Source organism: Mytilus californianus, unplaced genomic scaffold, assembly GCF_021869535.1.
Source record: "Mytilus californianus isolate M0D057914Y unplaced genomic scaffold, xbMytCali1.0.p SCAF_26, whole genome shotgun sequence".
NCBI classification, from domain to species: domain Eukaryota; kingdom Metazoa; phylum Mollusca; class Bivalvia; order Mytilida; family Mytilidae; genus Mytilus; species Mytilus californianus.
Genome location: NW_026262675.1, coordinates 3502454 through 3516572, shown reverse-complemented (window position 1 = coordinate 3516572; position 14119 = coordinate 3502454). Strand labels below are relative to the sequence as shown.

General features: G+C 33.9%; 1 long non-coding RNA gene across 1 annotated transcript in view; it reads left to right on the top strand.

Annotated features, from left to right (window-relative positions):
• The first annotated feature begins 9357 nt into the window (after positions 1–9357).
• LOC127732737 (uncharacterized) overlaps positions 9358–14119 on the top strand; it is a 238745-nt gene continuing 233983 nt past the window's right edge. Inside the window, exon 1 of the long non-coding RNA XR_007996409.1 lies at positions 9358–10129. This is a non-coding gene — a long non-coding RNA (uncharacterized LOC127732737). The remainder of the gene's footprint in view (positions 10130–14119) is intronic.

The window sequence follows — 14119 nt, the reverse complement described above, 5'->3', positions numbered from 1 at the left end:
AGCAGTTAAAATGTATAGTTTGGTGCATTTTTTGAAACTGGAACTTTTCTACTAACTACTATATATACTAGTGAAAAACCCTTGGTAGCAGAATGATTATGCACCGACTATTCTTCTTTTCTGAGTGTGTGTGTTGTTTTTTTTTTTTTTGTGAGGGGAGATTTTTTTTTTCTCATGCACATACATGAACATTACTTGTTTAATGTAAGTGTCTTATTTTTTTCGTCACTAATTTTTGATGTAAATCAATTATTTTTTTTCTTCTTTTTTCTTAAACAAAGTATTTGTTTCCTTTCCATTTTTTTCTTAGAATCAATTCATTTCTTTTTTAAACGGCCCAACTTACACAAACACAATAATTGACGGCAGTTTATATATCAACTTCATCCTTTTAAAGATCGAAATAAATTGTGCATAATATAATATATGTATCATGCAGGAAATTAATTTTTTAAAATGTGGTCAAAATTTGCTCGAAGCGGAAAAAAAAGCAACAGCTTAATATGGATTGAAATTGAAATAGTTGTTATAATTTACACAACGTTACTTTTTCCAATATAAACATTCAAAAATTAAATTTTTTTTTTTTTATTTATAACATTTTTTTCAAAGACCACATTGTAACTTCGAGATTAAGTACAACCATGAAAGCGCGTTTCTTTTTCTTTCTTCTGCTGTTAGTTTAAATCAGTTAGTTTGTGTCATGAATTGGTATTGATATCATCTCGTATGTTTTTAAATATGAAGAAAAGGGGACCCGGTTGCATGTCAATGAGACACAAACGACAAAAAAAAAAAAAAAAAGGGCAACATTCATTCTTCAACAATGAAATACGTTACAAGAAAATAAGTTTGTAAGTAAAAGACCCGCATTCGTGAGATACAAGAATGATATATCGACGAGTATTGCAATTTAGTTTATGACTAACTATCTTTGGTCAAAGAGACAAAAAGGATCACAAACACGCGTAACAGTTTCCCCTTTACATAAAAGCATTATACCAACAGAAAAGTCTTTTAACTAATTAGATATACATATAGATATATACACAAATAGAGGCAATCGAGTTGTGTAGTACTGGAATAGCCAAGGCAAACTAGTCATATGAGTTCTCTGTATGACTAAATGATTCAAACGATGATCCATGTGATAAATATCCAATTACACAAATGATTTTTTGTCATCATCCGGAACTCTTTTCACAAACAAATCACATGCATTGAATAAATGGTAGGTTACTCTTAAATGATCACAACGTGGGAGTATTTTTTCTCTAAAGATATTTTATAAATTAACCCCATCGACTTGAAGTTTATAAATGAAAATCCAAATGTGTAAATGTATTTTTCTATTATTTAATGATATTAGCTCTGAACATTTATTATTCTCTAAAATGAAACTGTCGTATGTGCTGATATAAAGAATATTTCATACAAATTCCTTTAATGTTTTGTGAAAAGAGTTTCATTTTATGTATCGAAATGTGTTACAAGTGATTTATGTATCGAAATGTGTAACAACTGATTATTTAAATCCCCACTGGAAGGCCTCTGACAGACTGAGTGAGCGAAAAATCATTGTTATCGACACCAACCCAATGAAAAATCGACAAAAATGCTAAAACAAACGTGTATTTGTTGTTCGCAAATACATGAAATACTAACACTATTTGAAAATTTGATAAATTCTGTTATTTATTTTAATAACTGGCTATATTTGGTGGCATTTAACCTATTTGAAGCAAATTTGAAACATTCAGTACACGAGAAAGATGGGAAATTTTCAGATTTTCAGATTTTACAGTTTTTTACCTTATTTTGCATTCTTGTTACCAAAATATTATTCTAATTATTAAGTTTTTGGTAACCATATTATAGAATACTATTTAAGTTTTCTAATTTAACCAAAAGTGATAAGTTTTAATAGGGTCAAACCCTATAGGTTGAAAGTATTACCCCCACCCAACATGTTTCATCAGAAACCTATTAATTTCAAACACTGAACACCTTCAATCATTCATCTAAGCAATAATCTGGTGTAAATCAGCAGTATTAACAAACAAAGGGTGCACATTCAACCTTCTGGATCATCGCCTAATGCAATTTCTGTGTGTTCAGTTTTGAAAAAGAGAAACAATTAAAGATTTTGAAGATTTCCCCATGTTTATAGTTTTATCAATTTGAAATAAAAAAAATGTATGTTGACTTAAAAAGATTTGACTCTCTTGTATTCAGCAATGTATTTTACATCTTATGAACCGAAGAGATCTATCATTTTCGTGTAAAAAATGTTATAGCAATAGAAAATATTCCCTTTACCCTATGCAAATTTGAACAAAAACACACATATTCAACAAATGAAGGGCCTCTGGTGTAGGCCGTCGATAAATAAATTTACACACCTTGGTCTTTTGCCCCTGATAGAATAAGGGCTATTGCCTATCATTTGTAGCTAGTGTGGACAAAAGCTATGTCGTAGGGAATATTTGTATAAATTCAAAATGGAAGGGGTAGCCTGGCAAGATCCCAACTTTGGACCTATGGCATAGGCCTTCTGATAATTTGCCCACCATGTCGTGAATATACTCATCATGGTCTTTATCTATGGCTTTGCAAGTCATCGGTTTTTAGGCATAATCAGTTTGGAATTTTTTTGTTATTGTTCGCTAGCTTGATACGAAAAAGAGATGTGGTAGGATTGCTAATGAGACAAGTTGAACCCTTCACCATAAACAAAATGACGTAGAAGTTAGCATTTATAGGTCACCGTACGGCCTTCAACAATGAACAAAGATTATAACGCATTACAATCTTTTAAGGGCCCCGAAATGACTTATGTAAAACAATTCGAACGATCAAACTATCGGCCTGATTTATGTACAAAACAAACAAACAAAAAACAAACAAACAAATATACAGCAACAAACGACAACCACTGAATTACAGGCTCCTGACTTGGGACAGACACATACAGAATATAATCAAAATATGGCGATGTCAAATATGTTTGCTGGCGACAAACCTTCCCCCTAACCTTGAACAGTGGTACAACAGAACTTGCTTATATTTCTTTTTGAGAACTTCTTATTAACTCTCAGCAGAATCGTATAGGCCAAAGTAGACTCTTATTATAACTCGTCCTATTTGTTTACAAACAAAGAGAAGAATGTGCTGATATTCTTTTGAGATTACAAAACGAAATATCAACGTCAAACCTTTGACCTTATTTACAGGCTAAACAACGTTCGCCACAGTCCTATATAATAATCTTAAAAATCCAATAAATCCAAGAGATTTCGGGAAAATTCTATTCGAGAGCATATTTGTTGGGGGTTGGGTAAGCAGGGGTCAATCACGAAAAGAAAAATAATTTCACTAGTTTGTGGGGTTGCCATTAATAAGATTATTCAATTTGGGGTCACAGTTAAAGTTCATATATGTCTGACATATATGAAAAGTATACACCCAACATCATGACAGTGGTTATAAAGCAACCTTTCAAAATTAATTTTATTTTGAACCATTAGTCCACAGCTTCTACAATAAAGTACATTACCTTTTGATGTGGATGTAACTGTGTCCTAAAACTATTACAATGTCATTATATGATGTGCGCTTCCGTTTCCGGTATGGCGGCTTGCAAACTTTTTTTCTAGGGACCACATTCGCCCTTGTAACCTGGGCTGTAGATCTTCTAGAGTACAGAAAATATATGAACACGTAAGCATCACGAAAAGGATTGACGATGTTCAGCCCAAACTGTATAAGCGATAGTTATAAATCGCAAATCCACGAAGTATATGCCTCGTTTCTTACCACGTGTTTCCCATCCTACTTGAAGGAAAAAGCAAAAAATGCATGTTCGAGAAAATAAACATGAACTACTATGAGCCCTCAGCAAAAATGGTAGCATTTAGAGTTAGCAAAACCCATATCAGATTATGGATAGGTGCCCTTTCATTATATTATTATGAACATTTGGGGAAGAATAACAATTGTGAAATTTCTCGGTGCGACGGCCCAATGGTGTTGTGAACGTTAAATAACGCGGCAATACCTTTGTGTGAACGTAACGTCGTTCCCGGCAAATTTAACTGTCAACATGTGGCATTCGAATTACATCTTTGTTTTCTAGCTTGTTATTAATACTACATTTCTTTAGTTACTTCTATTAACATGCTTTATATTGCTAAAGCAGTGTCAAGACGGATGAAACCGTGCTAGCTTTATATCTAATCCAATATTTATGTACGTTTTGACATTGATTTACATGAGTAACCTTGAACTTAAGCGACCTATTTTCTTGCACGCAACGTTATTGTGTGATTTGGCTTAAAAAAAGGGGATTTCCCAGTATAAACATGATTATGATTTGAATTTGAACTCAGCTTTACAGATAACTATATGTAAATACTTCACAAACAAAAAATTATAGAATAAAATTGAGAATGGAAATGGGGAATGTGTCAAAGAGACAACAACCCGACCATAGAACAGACAACAGCAGAAGGTCACCAACAGGTCTTCAATGCAGCGAGAAATTCCCGCACTCGGAGGCGTCCTTCAGCTGGCCCCTAAACAAATATATATACTAGTTCAGTCATAATGAACGCCATACTAAACTCCAAATTGTACACAAGAAACTAAAATCAAAAATAATACAAGACTAACAAAGGCTAGAGGCTCCTGACTTGGGACAGGCGCAAAAATGCGGCGGGGTTAAACATGTTTATGAGATCTCAACCCTCCCCCTATACCTCTAGCCAATGTAGAAAAGTAAACGCATAACAATACGCACATTAAAATTCAGTTCAAGAGAAGTCCGAGTCTGATGTCAGAAGATGTAACCAAAGAAAATAAACAAAATGACAATAATACATAAATAACAACAGACTACTAGCAGTTAACTGACATGCCAGCTCCATACTTCAATTAAACTGATTGAAAGATTATGTCTTCATCATATGAATATCAGGCACAATCCTTCCCGTTAGGGGTTTAGTATCATACCATCATAACATATATGAGAAGAACATAACCCGTGTCATGCCAACAACTGGTTTTGAAATAAATGTGTTTAGTGCCGATGCAAAGACCCTATAAGTGAATCAATATTAACGCCAAAATATGCAATTTTTAATGACCTGACAACAGTATCGTAACTATATCCCTTCTTAATAAGTCTATTTAAAGGTTTTGTTAGCTTCAGAGGTGAATACTGACATTTTTTTGCTTTATAAAGAATATTTCCATAAAAAATTGGATGTGAAATACCTGAACGTATAAGAAGTCTGCATGTTGAGCAATATTTACGAATGATGTCCTTATACCGATGATAAAATTTAGTAAATGTTTTGACTAGTTTGTGATATCGAAAACCCTGGTGTAATAATTTTTCAGTAATACATAAATTTCTCTCGTTAAAATCTAAAACATTGTTACATACACGAGCGAATCGTACAAGTTGAGATATATAAACACCGTAAGATGGTGACAAGGGAACGTCACCATCTAAAAATGGATAATTAACGATAGGAAATGAAAAATCATCTCTTTTATCATATATTTTAGTATTAAGCTTTCCATTAATGATATAGATATCAAGATCGAGGAAAGGGCAGTGGTCATTGTTAGTATTAGCTTTATTTAAAGTAAGTTCAACAGGATAAATTTCTTTAGTATACATACTGAAGTCGTCATTATTGAGAGCCAAAATATCATCCAAATATCTAAAAGTATTATTAAATTTGTGTATCAGATGTTGTTATATATTGTTGTTATATATATATAAACCGTTATATATTGTAGTTTTATTTATTGTAATGATGTAATAATAATAATATTATTTCAATTCCCTAAAGATAGTTTAGTTGTTATTTTACAAGAAAATACTGGCAAACCCAAAGGTGTTATTCATTGCTTCAATTTATAACTATTATTGTTCAAATAAAGGCAACAATTATAATAAATGGTAATTAACATGGAGAATAAGGAATTATGTTACAAAATCAAGCTCCATGCAACAACCGGCACTATTCAATGTCAGGGCAATGACTACGAGGTGTTTGCAAACAAAGAATTTTCCTATCCTGCTTGAATGTGTAAATAATATAAGTAAAAATCCACAGTTAATACCAAAAGAAACTTGTATTGAGGATGACCAAACTTCAGTCAAAACCTTGGAACATGAAAACAAAGATGAAAATGACAATACAATATTTATCAGGGATGTTGAATGTATTAACATAGAACATGATAATAAGGAAAACATTAAAACATCACAGCGACTGTATTCGAGACCGAAAGAAACATTTCAAATCAGTTTAAGCCATCATCAGTCTCGGTAGGCATAGACGAAAAGTTCGCACAAAATCTAGAAAAAAAATCTAACTCTTGCAATTGATAAACTTCATGAACAATGCTGCGGTAAAATAAAAGGAAACTTTGAAAACTTGGATCAAGTTTATAAAATTGAATTCTCAAAGCACAAAGGTAACGTAGATAAAACAACCTCAACAGTCGAAAAGCTCACCAGTGAAACTTCTAACATGATCAAGGCATTAGCACTTGAAAATAAGGGCTCAGCCAAAAAACTTAATACTAAAATTACAGTTTTAGAGGAAGAAAATGAAAACCTTCAGAGAAAGCTGCGCAATAGCAATTTTGAATCTGAAATGCTAGAAAATAACTCCAAGCAATTAATTCTAGCCATGAACACACAAAAAAAACTTGACACATTCATGAAAGATATTGAAACTGAGCGAGCAACATTACTCGACCGTATGCATCTAAAGATAGAGATTAAAGTGCTAAGGAAGACGAAATCATTGGATTAAAATCCCATTATGGAAGCCTCCTAGATATTTTGATGTAGTGAAAAGTAAATCCCCAGTTTTAGAACCCGTTGTCAAATCTCTGGAGAGGGAGGACAATAATTCAAATCCTACACCAAGAAAACCACAAATTTTATTTATTGGAACATCAAATCTACAGAAGATTGATACAGATATATGGAACGAGCAGTGTGATTCAATAAAGGCTGTAGCTTACTCAATCCCAGAGGCAATGACTATTATAACTAACCTTATGTGTGTGCCTAAAGCAAGTGTATTTCATATTCTAACGAATGACGTAAGAAATTTCTCTGTTCAGGAATGTTCTGTCCTTAGGGAAAAACTTATATCATCAGTAAAGATGCAATTTCCAGACCTTAATTTAGTAGTATCATTAGCCAAGCCTAGGTCGGATGAATTGGAATGCAATGACCGAGTAGAGCTTTTAACCATTACTGTGAAAATAAAACTCAGAAATAAAAGTAATATGGTAATCAGTGACAATAGTAATTTATCCTTCAAGGCACGCCGAAATCTAAATTCCTTGACAGAGATGGATACCACCTTAGTATTGATGGCGTTGGATTCTTAGGTGCAAATCTAAAAAGCTCTATTGATAGAATTCTTGGAGCTACAGCTAAGTTACTGGGCTAAAACAGGATGGTCAGACAGTAATAAATAGAACCTGTAAGAACAGAGGCAGAGGAAGAGGATCAAATCTGCGCGGAAGAAACAGAGGTGCTGTAAAACCGATTTTTTGTTTTATTTGATTATTTAAGATTTTTCCTTCTGTTCTAGTGCATGTAAACAAATAAGTTTTATAGTTTGTTTCAAACTCCTTTTCACCCTTGTGGGAAATGTTTTGCATAATCGGCACTTCTCCTTTTGAGAGAATATATATAATTTATATATATATTTATAATTCGTCTAAATAACAGCCCAACAATGTTAGATCTGTATATTTGCGGAAGCAAATTTTTTGTTCTTCCCTGGCCGGGATTCGAACTCATGCGAATATTCATATTGAATATAAATATTTAGCGTATTTTCAGCCTTATTTTTTTCATATTTTATGCACAGCGTGGACAAAATTCATATCTTTTCAAATTTACAGATCTAACATTGTTGGGCTGTTGTTTAGACGAATTATATATACAGAATGTATTTTCAGCCTTGTATCAACATCACCGCTGGTGATCCGATGGATAAAATCTGTTGTGGAGTCGTCACTGGCTCAGACGTACTTATAATATAACTATTTCTGTGACTTCATCTTACATTAATTTGTAGGATCCTTTACAATAGAAAATTCAGCTGATCTGTAACAATTCCATCTTCATGCCTTATATATCATGTACTGTGTTACGACGCTAGATAAAAACTGACGAGGAAAGGTAACACCCGGCCACTGAAAGCTTTATTTTTATAGAGCCTAGGTGGTCGAGTGGTCTAGCGTGTCGGGCATAGTGCAAGGCGATTTGGTGCCACGATATCTCAGTAGCATTAGTTCGAAACCCGGCCAGGGAAGAACAAAAAAATTGCTTCCGCGAATTTCCAGATCTAACATTGTTAGGCTGTTGTTTAGACGAAATATGTATACAGAATGTATTTTCAGCCTTGTATCACCATCACTGCTGGTCTGGTGGTCCGATGGATAAAATCTGCTGTAGAGTCGTCACTGGTTCAGACGTATATACGCAATCATAGGTTTGAACGTTGTTTTCAATTTAGACTTGTTTATATTTTTTCGTTTGGGCTTGTATTATATTTGCCTTCGGGTTTATATGATCCATTTATCCTATTTCGACTCTTCAAAATTCAAGAGTCTATCCTAAGTTGAGGTAAAGTATATGGCCTTCCAAATACTGTTTCGATTCCTAACATCACTGAAGAGACATTAATTGTCGAAATCCGGATATGGTGTACAAATTTTTGCACCTCATGTTTGCGGTATACCATCTTTTCCGTAAGTTCATTGTTTTTCTGTTGGGTATTATATTATTAATAAGGATCCATTTTGTTACATCTTGTGATCCGTTTATTTTGGCAATTGCCAATGGCAGTCAACAGGGTTTAAGAACATCCGTTGTTCGACCTGTTAGTCAAATGCGTTTTGTTTAAATATACTTTTTCACTTTTTTGTTCTTTTGGAAAATGTTGTTTGTGCTGTATTTAGACCCCTTTACCAATAAATTTGTTTTGCATGCACATAAATAAAAATTGCGGTTTTTATCAAACGCAATCATAGGTTTGAACGTTGTTTTCAATTTAGACTTATTTATATTTTTTCGTTTGTGCTTGTATTATATTTGCCTTCGGGTTTATATGATCCGTTCATCCTATTTCGACTCTTCAAAATTCAAGAGTCTATCCTAAATTGAGGTAATTTATATGGCCTTCAAAATACCGTTTCGATTCCTAACATCACTGAAGAGACATTAATTGTCGAAATCCGGATATGGTGTACTAATTTTGGCACCTTCTGTTTGCGGTATACCATCATTTCCGCAAGTTTTTTGGTTTTTTGTCGAGCCTGCGACTTTTGTCGCAGAAAGCTCGACATAGGGATAGCAATCCGGCGGCGGCGGCGGCGGCTACGGCGGCGGCGGCGGCGGCGTTAGCTAACTTCTAAAAAGCTTTATATTTTAGAAGGTGGAAGGTCTGGATGCTTCATACTTTGTATATGGATGCCTCATGTTACGAAGTTTCTGTCAGTCACATGTCCAATGTCCTTGACCTCATTTTCATGGTTCATTGACTACTTGAAAAAAAAGTTAAGATTTTTTGTAATGTTAGATTCTCTCTTATTATAAGTAATAAGATAACTATATTTGGTATGTGCGTACCTTGCAAGGTCCTCATGCCCGTCAGACAGTTTTCACTTGACCTCGACCTCATTTCATGGATCAGTGAACAAGGTTAAGTTTTGGTGGTCAAGTCCATATCTCAGATACTATAAGCAATAGGTCTACTATATATTCGGTGTATGGAAGGACTGTAAGGTGTACATGTCCAACTGGCAGGTGTCATCTGACCTTGACCTCATTTTCATGGTTCAGTGGTTATAGTTAAGTTTTTGTGTTTTGGTCTGTTTTTCTTATACTGTATGCCATAGGTCTACTATATTTGGTGTATGGAATGATTGTAAGGTGTACATGTCTAGCGGGCAGGTGTCATTTGACCTTGACCTCATTTTCATGGTTCAGTGGTCAAAGTTAAGTTTTTGAGTTTTGGTCTTTTTTTCTAATACTATGTGCAATAGTTCAACTATATTTGGTATGTGCGTACCTTGCAAGGTCCTCATGCCCGTCAGACAGTTTTCACTTGACCTCGACCTCATTTCATGGATCAGTGAACAAGGTTAAGTTTTGGTGGTCAAGTCCATATCTCAGATACTATAAGCAATAGGTCTAGTATATTCAGTGTATGGAAGGACTGTAAGGTGTACATGTCCAACTGGCAGGTGTCATCTGACCTTGGCCTCATTTTCATGGTTCAGTGGTTATAGTTAAGTTTTTGTGTTTTGGTCTGTTTTTCTTATACTGTATGCCATAGGTCTACTATATTTGGTGTATGGAATGATTGTAAGGTGTACATGTCTAGCGGGCAGGTGTCATCTGACCTTGACCTCATTTTCATGGTTCAGTGGTTATAGTTAAGTTTTTGTGTTTTGGTCTGTTTTTCTTATACTATGTGCAATAGTTCAACTATATTTGGTGTATGGAAATATTTTATGATGTACATGTCAGTCTGGCAGGTTTTATTTGACCTTGACCTCATTTTCATGGTTCATTGGTCAATGTTTAGTTTACTTGGTTAATGTTAAGTTTATGTGACAGTTGTAATAAAGCTTTATATTTAGGACTATCAACATAATATCAATGATTAGTAAAGAAGGCGAGACATTTCAGCGTGTGCACTCTTGTGTTTGATATTAAATTTAATTTTAAGATCCATTTTGTTACATCTGGTGATCATTTTATTTGGCAATCGCCAATGGCAGTCAGCAGGGTTAAAGAACATCCGTTGGACGACCTGCTAGTCAAATGCGTTTTGTAAAAATATACTTTGTCACTTTTTTGGTCTTTTGGAAAATGTTGTTTGTGCTGTATTTAACCCCTTTACCAAGAAATTTGTTTTGCATCCAAACGTATAAAAATTGCGGTATTTATCCAACGCAATCATAGGTTTAAACGTTGTTTTCAATTTAGACTTGTTAATATAAATGTTGTTTGTGCTGTATTTAGACCCCTTTACCAAGAATTTTTTTTTTGCATGCACACGTATAAAAATTGCTGTTTTTATCAAACGCAATTATAGGTTTGAACGTTGTTTTCAATTTAGACTTGTTTATATTTTTTCGTTTGGGCTTGTATTGTATTTGCCTTCGGGTTTATATGATCCGTTCATCCTATTTCAACTCTTCAAAATTCAAGAGTCTATCCTAAATTGAGGTAAATTATATGGCCTTCCAATTCGCGTTTCGATTCCTAACATCACTGAAGAGACATTAATTGTCGAAATCCGGATATGGTGTACTAATTTTGGCACCTTTTGTTTGCGGTATACCATCTTTTCCGCAAGGTTATTGTTTTCTGTTTGATATTAAATTAATATTTAAGATCCATTTTGTTACATCTGGTGATCATTTTATTTGGCAATCGCCAATGGCATTCAGCAGGGTTTAAGAACATCCGTTATTCGACCTGCTAGTCAAATGCGTTTTGTTAAAATATACTTTGTCACTTTTTTGTTCTTTTGGAAAATGTTGTTTGTGCTGTATTTAGACCCCTTTACCAAGAAATTTGTTTTGCATGCACACGTAAAAAAAATTGCGGTTTTTGTCCAACGCAATCATAGGTTTGAACGTTGTTTTCAATTTAGACTTGTTTATATTTTTTCGTTTGTGCTTGTATTATATTTGCCTTCGGGTTTATATATGATCCGTTCATCCTATTTCGACTCTTCAATATTCAAGAGTCTATCCTAAATTGAGGTAAATTATATGGCCTTCCAAATACCGTTTCGATTCCTAACATCACTGAAGAGACATTAATTGTCGAAATCCGGATATGATGTACTAATTTTGGCACCTTTTGTTTGCGGTATACCATCTTTTCCGCAAGTTTATTGTTTTCTGTTTGATATTTAATTAATATTTAAGATCCATTTTGTTACACCTGGTGATCATTTTATTTGGCAATCGCCAATGGCAGTCAGCAGGATTAAAGAACATCCGTTGGACGACCTGCTAGTCAAATGCGTTTTGTAAAAATATACTTTGTCACTTTTTTGGTCTTTTGGAAAATGTTGTTTGTGCTGTATTTAACCCCTTTACCAAGAAATTTGTTTTGCATGCAAACGTATAAAAATTGCGGTATTTATCCAACGCAATCATAGGTTTAAACGTTGTTTTCAATTTAGACTTGTTAATATAAATGTTGTTTGTGCTGTATTTAGACCCCTTTACCAAGAAATTTTTTTTTGCATGCACACGTATAAAAATTGCTGTTTTTATCAAACGCAATTATAGGTTTGAACGTTGTTTTCAATTTAGACTTGTTTATATTTTTTCGTTTGGGCTTGTATTGTATTTGCCTTCGGGTTTATATGATCCGTTCATCCTATTTCAACTCTTCAAAATTCAAGAGTCTATCCTAAATTGAGGTAAATTATATGGCCTTCCAATTCGCGTTTCGATTCCTTACATCACTGAAGAGACATTAATTGTCGAAATCCGGATATGGTGTACTAATTTTGGCACCTTTTGTTTGCGGTATACCATCTTTTCCGCAAGGTTATTGTTTTCTGTTTGATATTAAATTAATATTTAAGATCCATTTTGTTACACCTGGTGATAATTTTATTTGGCAATCGCCAATGGCATTCAGCAGGGTTTAAGAACATCCGTTATTCGACCTGCTAGTCAAATGCGTTTTGTTAAAATATACTTTCTTACTTTTTTGTTCTTTTGGAAAATGTTGTTTGTGCTGTATTTAGACCCCTTTACCAAGAAATTTGTTTTGCATGCACACGTAAAAAAAATTGCGGTTTTTGTCCAACGCAATCATAGGTTTGAACGTTGTTTTCAATTTAGACTTGTTTATATTTTTTCGTTTGTGCTTATATTATATTTGCCTTCGGGTTTATACATGATCCGTTCATCCTATTTCGACTCTTCAATATTCAAGAGTCTATCCTAAATTGAGGTAAATTATATGGCCTTCCAAATACCGTTTCGATTCCTAACATCACTGAAGAGACATTAATTGTCGAAATCCGGATATGATGTACTAATTTTGGCACCTTTTGTTTGCGGTATACCATCTTTTCCGCAAGTTTATTGTTTTCTGTTTGATATTTAATTAATATTTAAGATCCATTTTGTTACACCTGGTGATCATTTTATTTGGCAATCGCCAATGGCAGTCAGCAGGGTTTGAGAACATCCGTTGTTCGACCTGCTAGTATGTGTATTGATTTTATCCCAAATCCTAAACATCATAATATAAAACAAAACTCGATACTTAATAGACGTGACTGTGTATCTATACATCCCAAAATGAGTGAAAAATAAAACTGCTAGTATTTCTTATTGATGCCGTTTGGATGATGTACATTTATTTCCTTTATCCAAAAGCTTTCCCGAACCTGTCGCTTGGCATCACTCCAATGAATGTTCTGTTCAATCACTAGGATTTTCATGCAGTTAAAGTCATCAAGTTTATGACCCGACTGTCTGAAATGCTGACTAACTGGGTGAAGTGGCTTCTTAGAGGTATTACTACTATGTTAAAATTATTGACACTTACGAAGGCTATATGTTAAGCCGAAATATTTGTCAACTCGATTTTATAATATCATCTTCGTATATTACCAATTTATATTAGTACCGTTGTGCAAAATCTATAGACTTATATATATATATCATTAAACATATTTATTCTAAAACCAGTTGTTGGCATGACACGGGTTATGTTCTTCTCATATATTTTATGATGGTATAATACTAAACCCATAACAGGAGGGATTGTGCCTGATATTCATATGATGAAGACATAATCCTTTCAATCAGTTTAATTGAGGTCTGGAGCTGGCATGTCAGTAACTGCTAGTAGTCTGTTGTTATTTATGTATTATTGTAATTTTTTGTTTATTTTCTTTTGTTTCCTATTCTGACACCGGACTCGGACTTCTCTTGAACTGAGTTTTACTGTGCGTACTGTTGTACGTTTGTTTTTCTACATTGGCTAGAGGTATAGGGGGAGGGTTGAGATCTCAAAAAA